Genomic DNA, 16,630 nt, shown 5'->3' on the forward strand with positions numbered 1-16,630 from the left:
TTGACACCCGACTCAACTCGTAATAATCACTGCCCCATCTTATACAAGCTTGCATTACTCTCGAAACTTCTACTTCTCCAACATTCTAGGATATACTGTCTTGCATCAGCCCCTAGCAACAACAGTTACCAATTACGAGACATCAAAACATTGTAGAGTTGTCTTACATTACATAACACTCTAAATCATTAACCATACGAACTTAAATTATATAATTTAACAAGCAATTACTTAAATAAAACATTATAAAGAAAAAGAGCATAAAAATAAATTAATGTTTAACTTACGAAACAAGTACGCTCACAAACAGCAGACAAACTGGCAACTCTGACTCGTACCGAACTTACGGTACCAGAAACGTCTCGAAGGTACGAGACTACCTAACTGGCAAATCCCTCTTCATAACAGTACCCTTGCAAATCAGTATGTTGATGAAATGTTAAAAATGGGTCTTATTGAGCCATCAGTCTCCCCGTGGAATGCCCCATTATTTTTCGTGCCGAAACGAAATGGTGAAATGTATGCGGTTGTTGATTGCCGCAAATTAAACCAACACACAATCCTAGACCGGTTTCCTATGCCACTGTTAAGTGATGCCTTGCAAAATGTTGGACAAGAAAATAATGCATTTTCAACAATTGTTTTGCTTAATGGTTATTATCAAATCCAGTTAGATGATGAGTCATGCAAATACACTGCTTTCTATACAAATATAGGACATTGCCAGTATAAAAGAATGACGATGGGGTTAAGGACAGTTGCAGGCACATTCCAACGATTAATGAATAATGTTCTATCAGGAATGTTTGGAAATGATATCTTTGTGTATTTGGATGACATCATAATTGCAACACACACAATAGATGAACATTTACAGAAAGTAGACCAGCTCCTTCACAAGTTGGCCAATGTTCGTTTGAAAATTAAGCTGTCTAAATGCAAATTTTGCTTTAAGGAAATAAAATTCTTAGGCCACAGGCCTGATGCAGAAGGCATACACACCTCAGACGAGAAAATACATGCAGTAAGGGATATCCCTGAACCCACAAATGTGGAAAAAGTAAGATAATTTTTAGGACAAGCTGGATATTACAGACCATTCATACAACAGTTCTCTCACACGGCAGAACCATTATTCCACCAACTAAAGAAACAAGCTGTATTTCAGTGGAGAGAGGAACAAAAACCAGCATTTAATGAATTAAATGATAAAACTTACATGTTCACATTGCTTGGCCTATCCTAATTTCACAAAACCATTTATAATTTGCACACATACATTTCTTAAAGAATTAGGCCATGTTGATGCCAAAAGATAAGCATGGAAAAAATCAGCCAATTGCATCTGCTAGCAGACAAATAAAAGGTGCAGAGAAAAAGTATTGCACTACAGACCTAGAGGCACTTCCAGTTGTCTTTGCATTACAAAAGTTTCAAGCTTTAGTATGTCGTTACGAAATTCACCTATTCACTGACCACAAACCACTCGTTGGCATGGTTCAAGAAAAACTCACTGGGAGGAGAGCAAGATGGCACTGTATGGTCGAAAACTGTAATGTACATATTCACTACATACAAGGCAAAATACATTTAACCACAGATGCATTATCTAGGAACCCAACGACACCTCATGTCGCAACATTAGATCTTAGACAGTGTTTCTCAACTGGTGGTCCATGGTAACGTTTTGGGTGGTCCACAGGACGTTCACTATATTTGGTAATAAAGTGGAGATTGGTGCATATATTTTTTAATTTATTGAAAATTCAGTACGAAAAATTTTATCAAAATAAATAACTGGCCATTTATTTTATTGTATTAATTCTATTGATTATTCCAGTATGACTGATACTTATCCAGATCTGTCAACACATGCAGTCAGATGTCTTCTGCCATTTGCATCAACTTCCATGTGTGAGAGCAGATTTTCATGTTTGTTGCACATTAACCCGCCCCGTCCCGGCCACTTTTCGACCACTGGTACCCCCAATCCTGGGCAATTTTCGACCTTTTTTTTTTTTTTTTTGCCTAAACTTTCGCTTTTGGTCAGAAACAATGGCCGGTGACAAAGAAAGTGGTCCCTGGGGTCCCTAATTAGCTTAACCAGGTATGCGTTGGTCCCACCTGGCCCCGTGTTCTCCCTATGCGGTGTGAGCATCAAACGTTTTCTATGGTATTATAAGTTTGGGAAACCAATGAAAGTAAGTAGAAATGAATTTATTACAAACATAAAAACATGTGATAAAAGAGTATATTGGATTTTATACAAAAATAGAGCAGAAATAACCATTGTACCATCGTGAGAAACGAGCAAAATCGGCCAACTTGGTTCCCATGAATCGCTAACATTCTAAAATCATGATACATATAATTTTTTTTACTTACATAATACTTCTACAATAACATTATACCATTTTACATTATATTGAACTGTTTTTACGTATTCACAGGCCTTTTGATAACATTTAGCGTAATGCTAGCGCTAATTTACGTAGTGAGTGAACTCGCTGTAACTGATGTTTCAACTCGTATTGTGCTTTTTCTACTAACATAATACCTTTCTAATATTATTATACACTTTTCAACTTTATAGAACTGTTTTGAGATTATTTCAGGCCTTACGTAAATATATAGCGTAATAATAGCGCATAGTAACACACACGGTGAAGTCGCTATGACAACTAATTCAACTTGCAACCTATTTTTGTACTTATATAATTATTCTACACTAACATTGCACATGTAAACACTTGATATAATTGATATTACATCACTTCTGAACGTACGATGGAACTTAGCGTCATATTTGCGCGTACTTACACAGGGAGTGTTATCGCGATATCATTTGTTTCATCTTACACAAGTAATCAACTTATAAAAAACCTTACTACTAACATTACAACATCATCCACTGTATATAATTCCTATCACATACTTACTGACCAGAATGTGGGTGTACTCGTGACATCAATTATGACAACTTACAGTAATGTTCAACTTATACGTTTTATTCATGCTAACATTACACCCGTTTCCACTTTATTTCCTTGCTATCACATATTTACTGACCAGATTTACACAGTGGGTGTAGTTTTGATAACAATTCTTTCCACTTACACTAATTCTCATCTTATACATTACTTTTCTGAAAAAATAACACCCGTTTCAACTTTATATTTGACTTAGCACCTACTGACTGGCCTTACCATTACCATGAGCGTCATTTCGCCTTCCCACACAGTTTCAGAAGTGTACGAGATTATGATATTCCTTGAAACAAGGCTGAAGGCACAACGCAACATTGCACTCGACACACTCGTATCTTGTGTCTTTTCTCTGCGTTGATGGTCTGACTGTCGAGTGCTTACATACATGGCAGCGACGCTGGGGTTTACGACGGTTTGGTTCGGAAGGGATTGCGCTGGGGTAGTGGCGGGCTGCAAGACGTAGGGGAGTCTGAGCAGCACGGGGGGCGCGGGGGCGGTGTGGGGGTCTTTCCTGGGCATGCTTGGCGATTATTTCACGTGCCAGCTCCCTCACAAACCCCTCAAAGGTCTCGGATACTCCGGTGGTCATTGCGTGCAGGTAGTGGGCGTTCAGGACCGTGATGTCGAGCAAGTGGAAAAAGAGTTTCTTGTACCACTTCATCGTTGTCCTGGCACAGTCAACACTTGAAATCATCGAGTCTGACTGATCAACTTGCCTCATGTTCAGATTATAGGCAAGTACAGACTCTGGTTTCCATACGTTGTGCCTCCTCTCGCTACGGTGATCCACGGAGTCTGTGTGGTGCATCAGGGGGCTGTGAACAGTTGATAGGAGGCAAACTTCCCTGTTGTGCTTCCACAGGGTTGCGAGGATGTTATTGGCCTGGAAGAAAACCACCTCATTCTTGTCAAGTTTCCTCCCTATCTTGACCATATGGCGACGGTTTCTCTTGACTGTACCACAGACTCTGGTGTCGTGTTGGTGGAGGAACCTAGCGAGAAGAGGGCTAGTGTACCAGTTGTCCAGGTACAAAACATGACCACGATGAAGGTACTCTTCTATCATTGTCTTCACCACGGCCCCAGAGAGTCCTATACTCCGATCTTCTATTATATCTGTCTGTGCGCCCGTGTACAAGACTATGTCTTGCACATAACCAGTCTTACAGTCACACATAACAAAGATCTTGAACCCGAAACGGTGTCTCTTGCTGGGTATATACTGCCTAAAGGAAATATTGCCTCTCCACAACACAAGACTCTCGTCTATGACGAGGTCTCCGTAGGGATAAAATGAGGAGCGGAACATTTCCCGTAAATGATCAAATACCAGCCTAATTCTCCTCATTTTATCGGTGTTATTTGCATTAGCTGGATCATCTGCATCAAAAAAGTGGAGGCGGCCGAGAATAAACTGAAATCTATTACGACCCATCACCTTTCCAAAGAAAGGTGTTAGGATGATTGGGTCCGTTGTCCAGTAGGCAGGAATTTGATTTTTCCTCACCACACCCATCAAGATTACCAGGGCAAAAAATAGGAACATCTCTGATATAGTCACGGGAAAGTCATACTGTTCTGCATGCTTGCTTGTGGTTCCTAGGCGTTCACTTTCAAGGCGCTGGGATTGTGAAAATATATTTGTCTGTTCTACTATACGCCCAACAAACGCCTCATCAAAAAACAAGTTGAAAAAATCTAAACGTGACGACCCAGCATTTACACCTGGAGCCGTGCAACCTGACCGCCACTCCTCAGTGAACTGGTGAATGATGGGAGTAAAATTACTCCCATCCTCCCAGTTCCACGTGACACCACCGTCTCCAGCCACGTCACCATCGTCCCCTTCGTCAGGGTGGGGAGGTGAGGGTGGTGGGGGAGGTTGGGGAGGTGGAGAGCGGCGCCTCTCATCACTCGCACTTCTCTTCCCTCTCCCTTTTCCTTTGCCCTTTCCCTTCCCTTTCTTTCCTTTCCCCACATCCTGGGGCTGTGGGGAGGAAGTTTGTGAATATTCAGGGGCGAAAGAAGTGCTGGGGAGTGACTGAACCTCCTTTCCCCTAGGCCTACGAGCACCACGTGCTCGTGCTGCCTTCCTCACACCACTGGCCCCTTCACCCCGCACTACCCCCACACCACTCTCACTTTCACCCCGCGCTGCCGCCACAACACTTTCCCTTTCCCTTTCTCCCAGCAATCCCACCACACCACTTGCTACTTCCCCAGACAAAGTACTTGAACCATACCTTAGGTGTCGTCTCGCCCCACCTTCTGATCCACGTGGTGATATTTTCTCCTTTCCCAACCACTCGGCGATATCACGTCCTAGGCCTCCGTCATCCTCATCATCCTCATCCTCGTCCTGATCAGAATCGTGATGGAGAGATAGCTGTGCACGTGGTTGGGGAGCAGGCTGGCCTTCCCTTGCCTTACGGTATGTCACATACTGCGTTTTTCGGGGCGAAGGGACCTCCTCATCACTGCTACTTATTTCTTCCTCTGGCTGGACGTAATCGCGATCCACCACATCATCATCGAGTGGAGAATCACTGTCTCCAGTGAAGGCTTCCAGGACGGATGCAATTTGCTCATCTGAGAGACCTTTCCGCGCCATGTCTGACCTGGGTCACTGCTGGCAGGTGAGTGACCGAGACAAGGGCAAGCGCGGGTCACGCGGGGTCTAGGACACTGCCCGCCTGGCGGCAGGTAGGGGAGGCTTGGGTACCCAGGCGAAACGAAAATCTCCCGCGAATTTTGAAAATTGTGGAAATTATGAACCTTGCAATTGCAGGATGTTGAAGTACGTCCTCGGGACTGGCTGTGACAAAACGTGAGGACGTGGAAGTACGTCATCGGGACGGCACGGGTTAAGTCCAAACGGAGGAATCGGCTTGCAGTGGAAAGCGATATTCATTGTGCATTATCAAGTACCACTCCTGACATTAAAAAGCTTGTCAGTGAGATGAGAATCCAAAAGTCTTGTTGCAAAGAAAAATGTTGGTTGTATACTCCTACATAATTTCAAAATTCTGTTTGTTAGAAATAAATTTCACAGCAAAATGTTAGAGAAGGATTCTTGTATTTCCTGGAAATTATGTTTGGATGAAATATATTTCAGACCAAAATGTCAGCTGTCTAGTATTTTATATCATTTCTCGAAATTCTATTTGTTAGAAATATATTTCTAACCAATAATGTTTGTTGTCTATGCTTTATTTATCATTACTCAAAAATGAAATGGTCCACGATATTTTTTTTTAATTTCGCTGGTGGTCTATGGCCTGAAACGAGTTGAGAACCACTGATCTAAGAGAAACAATCCCCAACTGTGACAAAGTCTCAAAAGCACACAGACTTCATCCAACATGGCCTAAAGTTATATACAAGTTGGAGAGTGGCGAGGACATGCAGTTACCCAAGCTAGATATACCACTCAAACAATTCACAATAGTCGACAATGCCTTATAAAGGACTGACCTAGGACAACCAAATCATAAAGAAAAAACAGATAAGTAGTGGCACCTAGTGAAATGATACCCCGCGTTTTAATGACAATACACGATAGTCCACGTGCATGACATCCTGGCAAAGATAGGGTGGTCAGACATGCCCGGATGTTATGCTACTGCCCATCGTTATGCAGAGACATACACAATCACATAGACAGATGAGAGTCATGTACGAGACACAAAGGCTACACATTCACACCTGCTCCTATAAGGAAATAGCCCATACCTAATCAACAGTGTGATTTTGTCGCGGTTGACTTACAGCCATTGCAAATTGACTTAGGACCTCCCCCCACAAGGTATTAAAAAACACAGAAATAATAGTTTATCACAATGTGTGTTCATGAAATGCCATTCATTAATATGAAATCATGTTTCTCTTGTTTTTCAGGACCAGTTGGATGCGTTTTGGCAAGGAATCATTTAGATCTCCAAAGTAATCTAAGGACATTTCTTTGCACTAACATTTGTCAGATCAGTCTTGAGGTTATCCAGATTGGGTGTCTTCTTCTCTGCCACGATTTTCTTGATCTTTGCCCAGCAGTTTTCTATCAGATTTAGATCCAGACTGCTGCCAGGCCAGTCGAGGACCTCAATCCGATTATCTTGAAGCCATTTTGTCACCTTTCTTGACTTGTGACGTGGAGCTGAATCGTGCATGAAAAAGTCACACCCATGAATAGCAAAAAAGTTTAACAAATGATCTTTCAGAACTTGAATGTACCAGTCACCATTCATCATCAAGTTCTTAGAAAGAAGGTAGAGGCCTCCACTTCCCATTTCACCTGAGAAACACCCCCATACCATTACTAATTGTGGGTGCTTAACAGTTGGCACCGTGTAAGCAGGGTCATATCGAATACGGGAGGAAGGATGACGAACCTTGGCAAAACGCACCTGGAACACTTGAAATGTGCCTTCATAGGAAAACATAACTTTTCTTTACTTATACGGTGTCCGGTGTGCATACTTCTTGGCACACTGAATGCTCTGCTTTTTCATGCAGTCAGTGAGAAGCGGTTTCTTGGCTGCGGTGTGGCTTGGGAAAACCAGCTCCTTCTGCATGCAGTGTTGGAAAGTTCGAATTGAGATGTCCTGTAACAGCTGGGGATGCATTCTTTTCAATTCTGCTGCTGTCAGTCGAGGATTCTTGATTACTTCCCTCTTCAAAAGCATATCTGTACCTCTGGAAGTCGTCCTCTTCTTTCCACCGCTATGCTTGTGCTCTGGTATGACACCAGGTGGCAGGCCACGCGCTGCAGCAAGAATCTTCACGACTGTCGACTTTGTGCATCCAGTACGTTCACAAATCGTGTTGATAGGGACATTATTTTGCCTTCCTGCAATGATACGAGCCCTCTCATCTCGTGAGCGCATGACAACTCGACTCTAGGAAAATAACCGGGCAAACAGTAATGCACGTGATAAAAGAGGGAGGTGCAAGTGTAAGGACTCCATATTATAAATACAATTCATTATAGAAAACATGATAGATAGATTGATAGACAGATAGACAGAGCACCAGGCAAGCCTGGGAACGGGATATGAGCTTGCAAGTCTAAGTGAAAAAATGTTGAGAATACACGAGAAGCAGCAAGTCAGGGGATGAGATAGATAGTGTGTCAGTGAGATAAGCACACGAACAATGCCTAGTGACCATACACACATACTCACACACAGGCTTCTAGAACATTTCAACAACAGTGCAACACAAGTGACACGACCCCTGCTACACCAGAATTTAGGAAGCAGAGCTCAGAAGGAGGTTAGCCATAGAACCGACAGGTAGTGGAGAGAGTGAACAAGAAGAGGTGTCCAACTAGATTTACTAAGTATATTGTCTCTGTATTATACCCTGCTCAACTTAAGACTTTCTCTAAAGATAATAAATCAAGATCAACTCCCTGTATTTCATTTTTAACTCCTCCTGCTCTTCAATTATCAAAATGACAATAAAAACTTAAGACTCACTTATTACAAGAATAGAGAGTCACATTGGTGGCAGCGGTGGGTTACGAACCCACGCCTCTGAAGAGTCACGCCGCTGGAGGTCCTCCTACAGCAATCATTATTGACATATGCTAATTTATTAATACATAATAGTCTTCTTCTTAACTCTTAATATATAATATTGATTATAATATTGTACAGGTATATTCATGTTAAATTGCAATGATCTAGTAATATTACATTTTAAACAAGCTGTACACATAATTGAATAAATGTACTAAAGTTAAACTTTTGAACTGTAATACAGTTTGTAAATTGGTTATTGTAGTAAAATGCATACATGCAGGAAAAAAATTAGTTTAAAGTTAAGATTATGGTTAGAGCTATTAATATTTCATTTAAGGATAATGCTACTGGTATAGGATACTTCTATATCATGGGTCATTCGTCTGTCTTTTTTTTTTTTTTTAATAATTAATACTATATACAAAATATGTACACTTCATTCAGGGGAGTTAACTTGGATGTTAACTCTACCCCCACTAAATACTGACTCCAAATTTGCAATTCTTGCATGCATTCTGTGCATTGCGAACAGCACTACTGCAAATACAGTGCAGAAGATTATAAAGACAGTAGGTGCTGGGCTATACACATAATATGGGTTGTACAAAACTCAACACAAACTAAAGATCAAGAAACAAATACGTCAGTTCTAGATGATGAGTGGGAACCCCCCTTTGACGTAGCAAGTGAGGACTTTGTCTCTGACTTGCACACATATGACAATATACTTAGTAAATCTAGTTGGACCCCTCTTCTTGTTCACTCTCTCCACTACCTGTCCTTGCTGCTTCCAGTGTATTGTCAACGTTTCTTCACTTAGGCTTGCAAGCTCATATCCCGTTCCCAGGCTTGCCTGGTGCTCTGTCTATCTGTCTATCTATATATCTATCATGTTTTCTATAATGAATTGTATTTATAATATGGAGTCCTTACACAAGCTCGGAGCGAAGGGAATGTATACTTCCACTCTCGCTTCTGGGCAAGAACTGACGTGCTGAGTGTTTCACCACCTCCCGCCAACACCAGAGGAGTTGCTAGTTACTTCTTGCCGAAAAAAATCACTTGGTAGAGGTGGAAACACAAAGCAAGGACAGACAACTCTCTCATAGCAATTCTGTGTGTAGGTCCTAAGTCAATTTATGGTGGGTGTAAGTTAGCCTTATCCTACAATAATAATCAGTATCTCTTCGTTGTTACAGATCATTTGTCAAGATATGTTATTTTGGTCCCAATTAAGGATAAGACAGCAGAAATAGTGGCAAGGTAATCATAGACAATATTATCTGTAGATTCACCACATCAAAAGTATTAATAAGTGATAATGGAGGTGAATTTAATTCTGAATCTCACAAGAAACATATAGACGCTACAATATAAAAGAAGGTCAATGTCTTAGCCTACCATCCAGCATCCAGTGCCCTTGTAGAAACAAGAAAGTGTTGGATGATGCAAGATTGAATGATTGGATTCCCAGAGTGGAAACATCAATTAACTGTGCAATAAACAAGTCTATAGGAGACACACACCCCATTTCATTATCTACAGGACAGAAAAAGTTACCGTACGAGATTTTGGAAAGTGAAAATTTGCTTGTATACAATTATAACGAGTATCCTAAACTCCGTTTGCGTGATTTCCAAGAGATACACAACATGTTGAAGAAACAGTTATCGATTTCCAGAGAAGAAACGATGGAGTCATTTAATAAAAAGGCAAAAGAATCAACTATCAGCACAGAAGACATTGTCTATGTTATCATTCACACTAGAAACAATAAACTATCACCGAAATTTGAAGGCCCATACAGAGTATTTAAGAAGACAGCCAGTAAGGTAGTAATTAAGTCACTGTTGAGTGGCGAGGAAAAGCAATTTCACGTTGATCATTTAAAAAGTGTCTCAGGGAGTTTAGCCAGCAATTATTTAACCTCGGAGACAACCAAAAAACTGAACACAAACGATGAAAATAAATTAGAAGAAATCGATACATCTAGAAATAAATTTAAATTGCATAACAAACAAAAATAGGTGCAACTGTGCCTACAAATGCCACAATACAGCATGTACACGAGCTAGGTATCGATTTAAACTCCTTTTATAAGTGAAACAACTAGCAAAGTTATTGTTCTCCAAAAGCTAGTTTAATTCACATCATTATTGTCATCAACCTCAGCATGACTGGATTAGCACAGTACAATTTTTTATTGGGTAGGTAACGATGATGGGACTTACTTCAAGAACTCTCACCTATATAGCAAGAGAATCAGCTCACTTAGACTCTCAACATATAACATGGCAAGCATGCCTTATAGCCCCAACGACATCGACAGCAATTGTAAAAGATATCATGGGTCATGAAATTAGTTTGGGTATCTTACTGGGTATGAATTATTGGTATTGTTGGAGAACAGTGCGAAGCCACTGAGGACACTGGAAGCAATTATAAGAAGTTCTGCTTCAGAAGCTCGTAACACAAAGGAAGTGACTGAATTCATGAAGTTAGCAAAATTGAAATTAGAACAAGCAAAGATTACCATTCTCATCATGATCCAAGATATCCCATATTGTGGAAGTGAGACAGTTAGGGACATGACAACATCACACATACACGTGAGAGGTGCAGTTTGTTAGACCTGGTTGGTCTAGTTCTATGGAATATTTTTGGATTGGCTATGGAAAAAGATCTTCAACATATCAACGGAAACTAGTTGACAATCAAAACACGGCAATGATGACGATTGTAAAAAATCTCAGAAAGGCAGATCGGATAACTTAAGCCAGTGTGGACAAAATAAATGCAATGGAAGGAAACATGACACTTTTTCAACACTTCTGAATAGTCATGGAACATATTGACATTAATAATACTTCAGTTAGACAACATCAGGGCTCGTTATCAAGCTATTGTGAAAGGTATTGCAAATGCTGGTAATGGCAAGATCACCATTAACTTACATCAAGTTCACGTCTATGTCAAATGATCAGTCAAGGCATACATAAACATGGTTTGAAGCCTTTGTTTGAGAACAGGAATCTCATGCTATATTATCCATACTTAGACTGTAACAGCAACATCAGCAAAAGTTCATGTACCATTCATAACACATAATCTGTGCACAGTCTATCAAATACACCCATTTCCTTCTAAGAATAATGACACTTTGGTGAATATCAACATCAACACCATTACAGAACTCATCATGGTCTCCAAGTGACAGGACACTGTCACTTTCGCTAGTGAAACAACGATTGAATGCTAGTGTCGTACGTTGTTATGTGTTGTTCACCTTTGTCCTGTGTATATTTTCACGTTTCAGCCAACTGGAGCAGTCTCTTGTGAAATGGCTATCATAAAAAATCATGACATTCATCAGCACTGCAATTTCACATTTGATCCAGATAAACTCACCCACCATCATAGCATCGGGCATTCATTGTTTTTCTACTTCACTCATAACACATAAGTTTTTGTAATTTGTCCAGATACACCACCATCTCATCCTTCAGGACTATGCATAGCACCTGGCTGTTGTTCCGTTCTTATACCATCTTTGTCTACCTTAGATGCAATCACTATGCCATCCTTAATCACACACACACACACACACACACACACACACACACACACACACTTCCAACCACTGCCTGAGATGGATTAAAACATAAGCACAGTTATTGAGTTGACTTCACCTAAGTTCTTTTCTATGCAAAAAAGAAGGAACCAAAGGCCATGAGCCCACAATAACAGTTCCCTCCAAGAGAAAAACAAACTACAAAAGAGAGCCAAATTCAAGATCTGATCATTTCGAGATGCCTGGACACACTGAGCTTGAAAGACTGGAGATCATAGGCAGCAGAAAATACAAACAGAGGGAGACAGTACCAGAGTTGATCTGTTGCATAAATGAAGGACTGGGAGTAACGGTTAACTCTTGCATTAGAGAGTTGGACAGAAAAGGGATGAGAGTTTGCTGCTAGATGGGTGCTACGCTCCCGTCGTAGAGGTGGAGGAATGCATGCAAACAGTTCAGAGGAGCAGTGACCATTGGTGTAGCGATAGAATAGAGATAAAGATGCAACAGTGTGGCGAAGAGACAGAGGTTGAAGGGAGTCAGTAAGAGGAGGAGAGTTAATGAGACGAAAAGCCTTTGACTCCACCCTATTGAGAAGAGCTGTACAGTATGTGGGGAGCCTCCCCAAACATGAGAGTTGTACTCCACACAGGGGCGGATAAAACCCCTGTATAGAGTCAACAATTGTGCAGGGGTAAAGAAAGAACGGAGTCGGCTTAGCACACCTGAAATCTTTGAAGCAAATTTTACAAGAGATGTAATATGTTCAAGTCCCGAGTAAATGAAACCCCAAGCATATTCAAGGATGATGCAGGATTAAGCTGAATATTATTAAACATTAGTGGGTATACCTGTGTAAGATTTTGTCGGGTTGATAGGTGTAAGAACTGAGTCTTAGATGCATTAAAAACAGCCAGATTATTTTTACCCCAGTCAGAAATACGAGCCAAGTCAGACAAGTGTGCTATAGCCTCATCCCTTGTTTCTTGAAGTAACGGCTGAGATGGGCGTTGCGGGAACCAAATGGAAAGGTGAAGGGTGGAGTCATCAGCGTATGAGTGGATAGGGTTAGATGTACAGCTTAGAAGGTCATTGATGAATAAACGGAAGAGAGTTGGTGATAGGACAGAGCCCTGAGGAACACCACTGTTCATAGATCTAGAAGAACGATGGCTGTCTACAACAGCGGCTATAGAACGACCAAAAAAGAAAGCTAGCAATGAAGGCACAGATAGAAGGATTGAAACTGTAAGAGGGCAGTTTGGAAATTAAAGATTTATGCCAGACTCGATCGAAAGCCTTTGAGATGTCAAGTACAATGGCAAAGCTTTCGCCAAAGTCCCGAAAGGAGGATGACCAGGAATCAGAAAGGTAAGGGAGAAGATCGCCAGTGGAGCGTCCCTGATGGAACCCGTATTGACGAACAGAAAGAAGATTGTGATAGGAAGGATGCATTAAAATTTTTCTATTCAGAATTGACTCGAAAACTTTTGAAATACAGGACGTTAAAGCAATTGGACGATAGTTGGAGGGTTGGGAGCGATCACCCTTCTTTGGGACTGGCTGAATGAGAGCAAACTTCAAGCAAGAAGGAAAGGTACAAGTTGACAGAGAAATGCGAAAGAGTTTGCCTAGGCAGGGTGTAAGCACAGAAGCACAGTTCTTGAAAACAACAGGAGGGACTCCATCAGGCCCATATGCCTTGTTAGTATTGAGGCCAGTGATGGCAGAAAATACATCAGCTGAAGAAATTTTAATGTTAGCGAGGAAGTCAGAGGGGGGAAGTGATGGAGGAACAGCACTGGAATCGTCTAAGGTGGAATTGGAGGAGAGAGTCTGTGCTAAGAGATCTGCTTTATCAGTAGAAGAAATAGCTACAGAACCATCAGAGTAGAAAAGAGGAGAGAAGGATGATAAGGTAGAGTTGTTAGAAAGGTTTCTGGCAAGGTGCCAAAAGGAGCGGGAAGAATTCGAGTTGGAGAGTTGAGAGCATTTAGTACGGATGAAATTATTTTTAGCAGAGCGAAGAACAGATTTTGCACGACTCTGGGCAGCAACGTAAAGATGATGTGATTCAGGGGTGGGTTGGCTCTGGTCCCTTTTGTAGGCCCTCTCTTTGTTCCAGACAGCATTAGAACAACCGTGATTAAGCCAAGGCTTTCTTGCATTAGACAAAGGAAATGAGAAAGGAATGTATGCTTCCATGCCCAAGAGAATAACCTCTGTAATGCACAAGGCACACTCAGATGGCTCCCGGCCATGGCAGCAATAATCATTGCATGGAAAATCAAAGAAGTACTGCCTGAGGGCTTCCCAATCTGCGGCTCCAAAATGCCACAGCCGACGTTTACCTGGTGGGTCCACAGGCCGTACCGGAGTGATAGGACAGGTTAAGGTGGTAAGGTTGTGATCAGAGAAGCCCAACGGAGAGAAAAGATTAACAGAGTAAGCAGAAGGATTAGTTGTAAGGAAGAGGTTAAGTATGTTGGAGTTCTCTCCAAGGCAGTCAGGGATATGGGTAGGGTGCTGTACAAGCTGCTCTAGGTCATTAAGGATAGAAAACATGTAGGCTTGTTCACCAGGTGGATCAATGAAAGGAGAGGAGAGCCAAAGGTGGTGGTGAACATTGAAATCTCCTAAAATGGAGATTTCTGAGAAAGGAGAAGTGGACAGAATGTGTTCCATCGTAGAAGTAAGATAGTCGAAGAATTTATTATAGTCAGTGGAATTAGGAGATAAGTAAACAGCACAGATAGACTTAGTCAGAGAATGACAAGAAAGACGAAGCCAGAGTGTAGAGAATTCAGAAGAATCGAGTTCAGGAACACGAGAGCAAGATAAGTCATTGCGTATATACTGTATACACAACAGCCACCTTTGGCTTTGGAATGAGTATAGAGAAAGTAGGAGGATACAGAAAATGATTTGCTGTCAGTTGCCTCAGACAGCTGAGTCTTAGTTAGAATGAGAAGGTGAGGTTTAGTGGAGGAGAGGTGGTTCTCAACAGAGCGAAAGTTAGAGGAAAGGTCGCGAATGTTGCAGAAATGAAGAAGTGAGTCAGACAGTAGTTCCAGGCAGCTCAAGTCGTCACCGGGAGAGGGGCGGAAGGTGGGGACATTTATGGTCCCCCTCCCCCCTGGGGACTCTGAGGCTGAGTGTTTGGACGCCATGATTTTTTGAGTTTTGGAAAAGGAAGTGTAGTGCGTAATGTGCATGTACAGTAGTTTGGTGTAGATAGTTAGAGAAATTTGTATTGGAGAGTATGCTGGCCTACTCTCAGTGTAACTGAGACACTGAAAAAGTTCAGCAAAGGGGGATGGTCAGGAATTAGTCCTGAGGGCTGATGAAAAGGGAGCTCCAGCACTCCCTGTCTTCAGCTTTCCATCCACCTTGGGAGTATTGCCCTGCTCGACTGGTGCTACAGTTAATCAATCAAACATTGAAGCCCCGGGAAGAATTGAGTATGAGTATGTTCAATCCATATTACGTGTATAGCCCAGCTTCAGTTGTCTTTATAATCATCTGCATTATAATCGGTACATTACTATCGGCTATGCACAGAATGCAAGCAAGGATTGCAAACATGGAATCAGTATTTATGGGAAGAAGAGTAAACATTTAAGTGAGTCCCCCTAAGTGAAATTTGTATACTATGAAAATACTGTATATTGTATACCATATACTGTACAAAAGATAAACAAGTAAATGAAGGAAAATTATGGGGTAACATTTTACGTAAACTACCTATGTATAAATGATAAAACTTATATACATGTATCCATTTTATATAACAATATATCGCATATATTTATAGATAATAGATACATTACATATGACTGATTCTTACTATATAGTCTTGGCATGGTACTGTCATTATATTACCATTGTATAATTGCATATATACATTATATCACTTCAATGCAATGTTCTATGTTCAGTGCCTACTACCATGTATTTACTGTACACTCCATGCAGTACCTTATGGTTCCACAACATTACCGTGTCTCTACACTACTGTGATAAATACCATGTATTAATAGGTTATGAGAGAAAATGTAATTTGTTACTATATGCTCTCGTAGGTACAAAAGCTTGGTGTGACCAAGCGATGTCAGGGCACTTAACCCGCCCCGTCCCGTCAACGTATGGGTATGTTGCAACGATTTGCATTTGCCAATCCCGGCGACGTACCAGTACGTCGTGCAATTGCAAGGTCCCTAATTTGCACAATTTTCAATTTTCGTGCATGATTTTTCGTATGTATACACCGGACACCTTCCTCTATTCCTCTACAAGATGCCAAGCAGGGACAATGCCTTACACCACATAACCTCCCCCCTCCCCCCCTCATGCCATTGTCTCAACAATGGACCTGTTACCAGTGACCTGGCTAGTAAAGATATTCAGGGCCAGAGTGATTCCCCAATCGATGACAATGTGGAGGACAATGTTTACATAGCATTAGAAGAAGAAACAGCCAGAAATAATGATCAAGTAATGTGGCAAAAGAAGGTCAGGTATGGTGATTAGTTAGTGAGTGAAACAATGCT

Source organism: Coenobita brevimanus, chromosome 19, assembly GCF_032717465.1.
Source record: "Coenobita brevimanus isolate Jiangsu-jjx chromosome 19, ASM3271746v2, whole genome shotgun sequence".
NCBI lineage: Eukaryota > Metazoa > Arthropoda > Malacostraca > Decapoda > Coenobitidae > Coenobita > Coenobita brevimanus.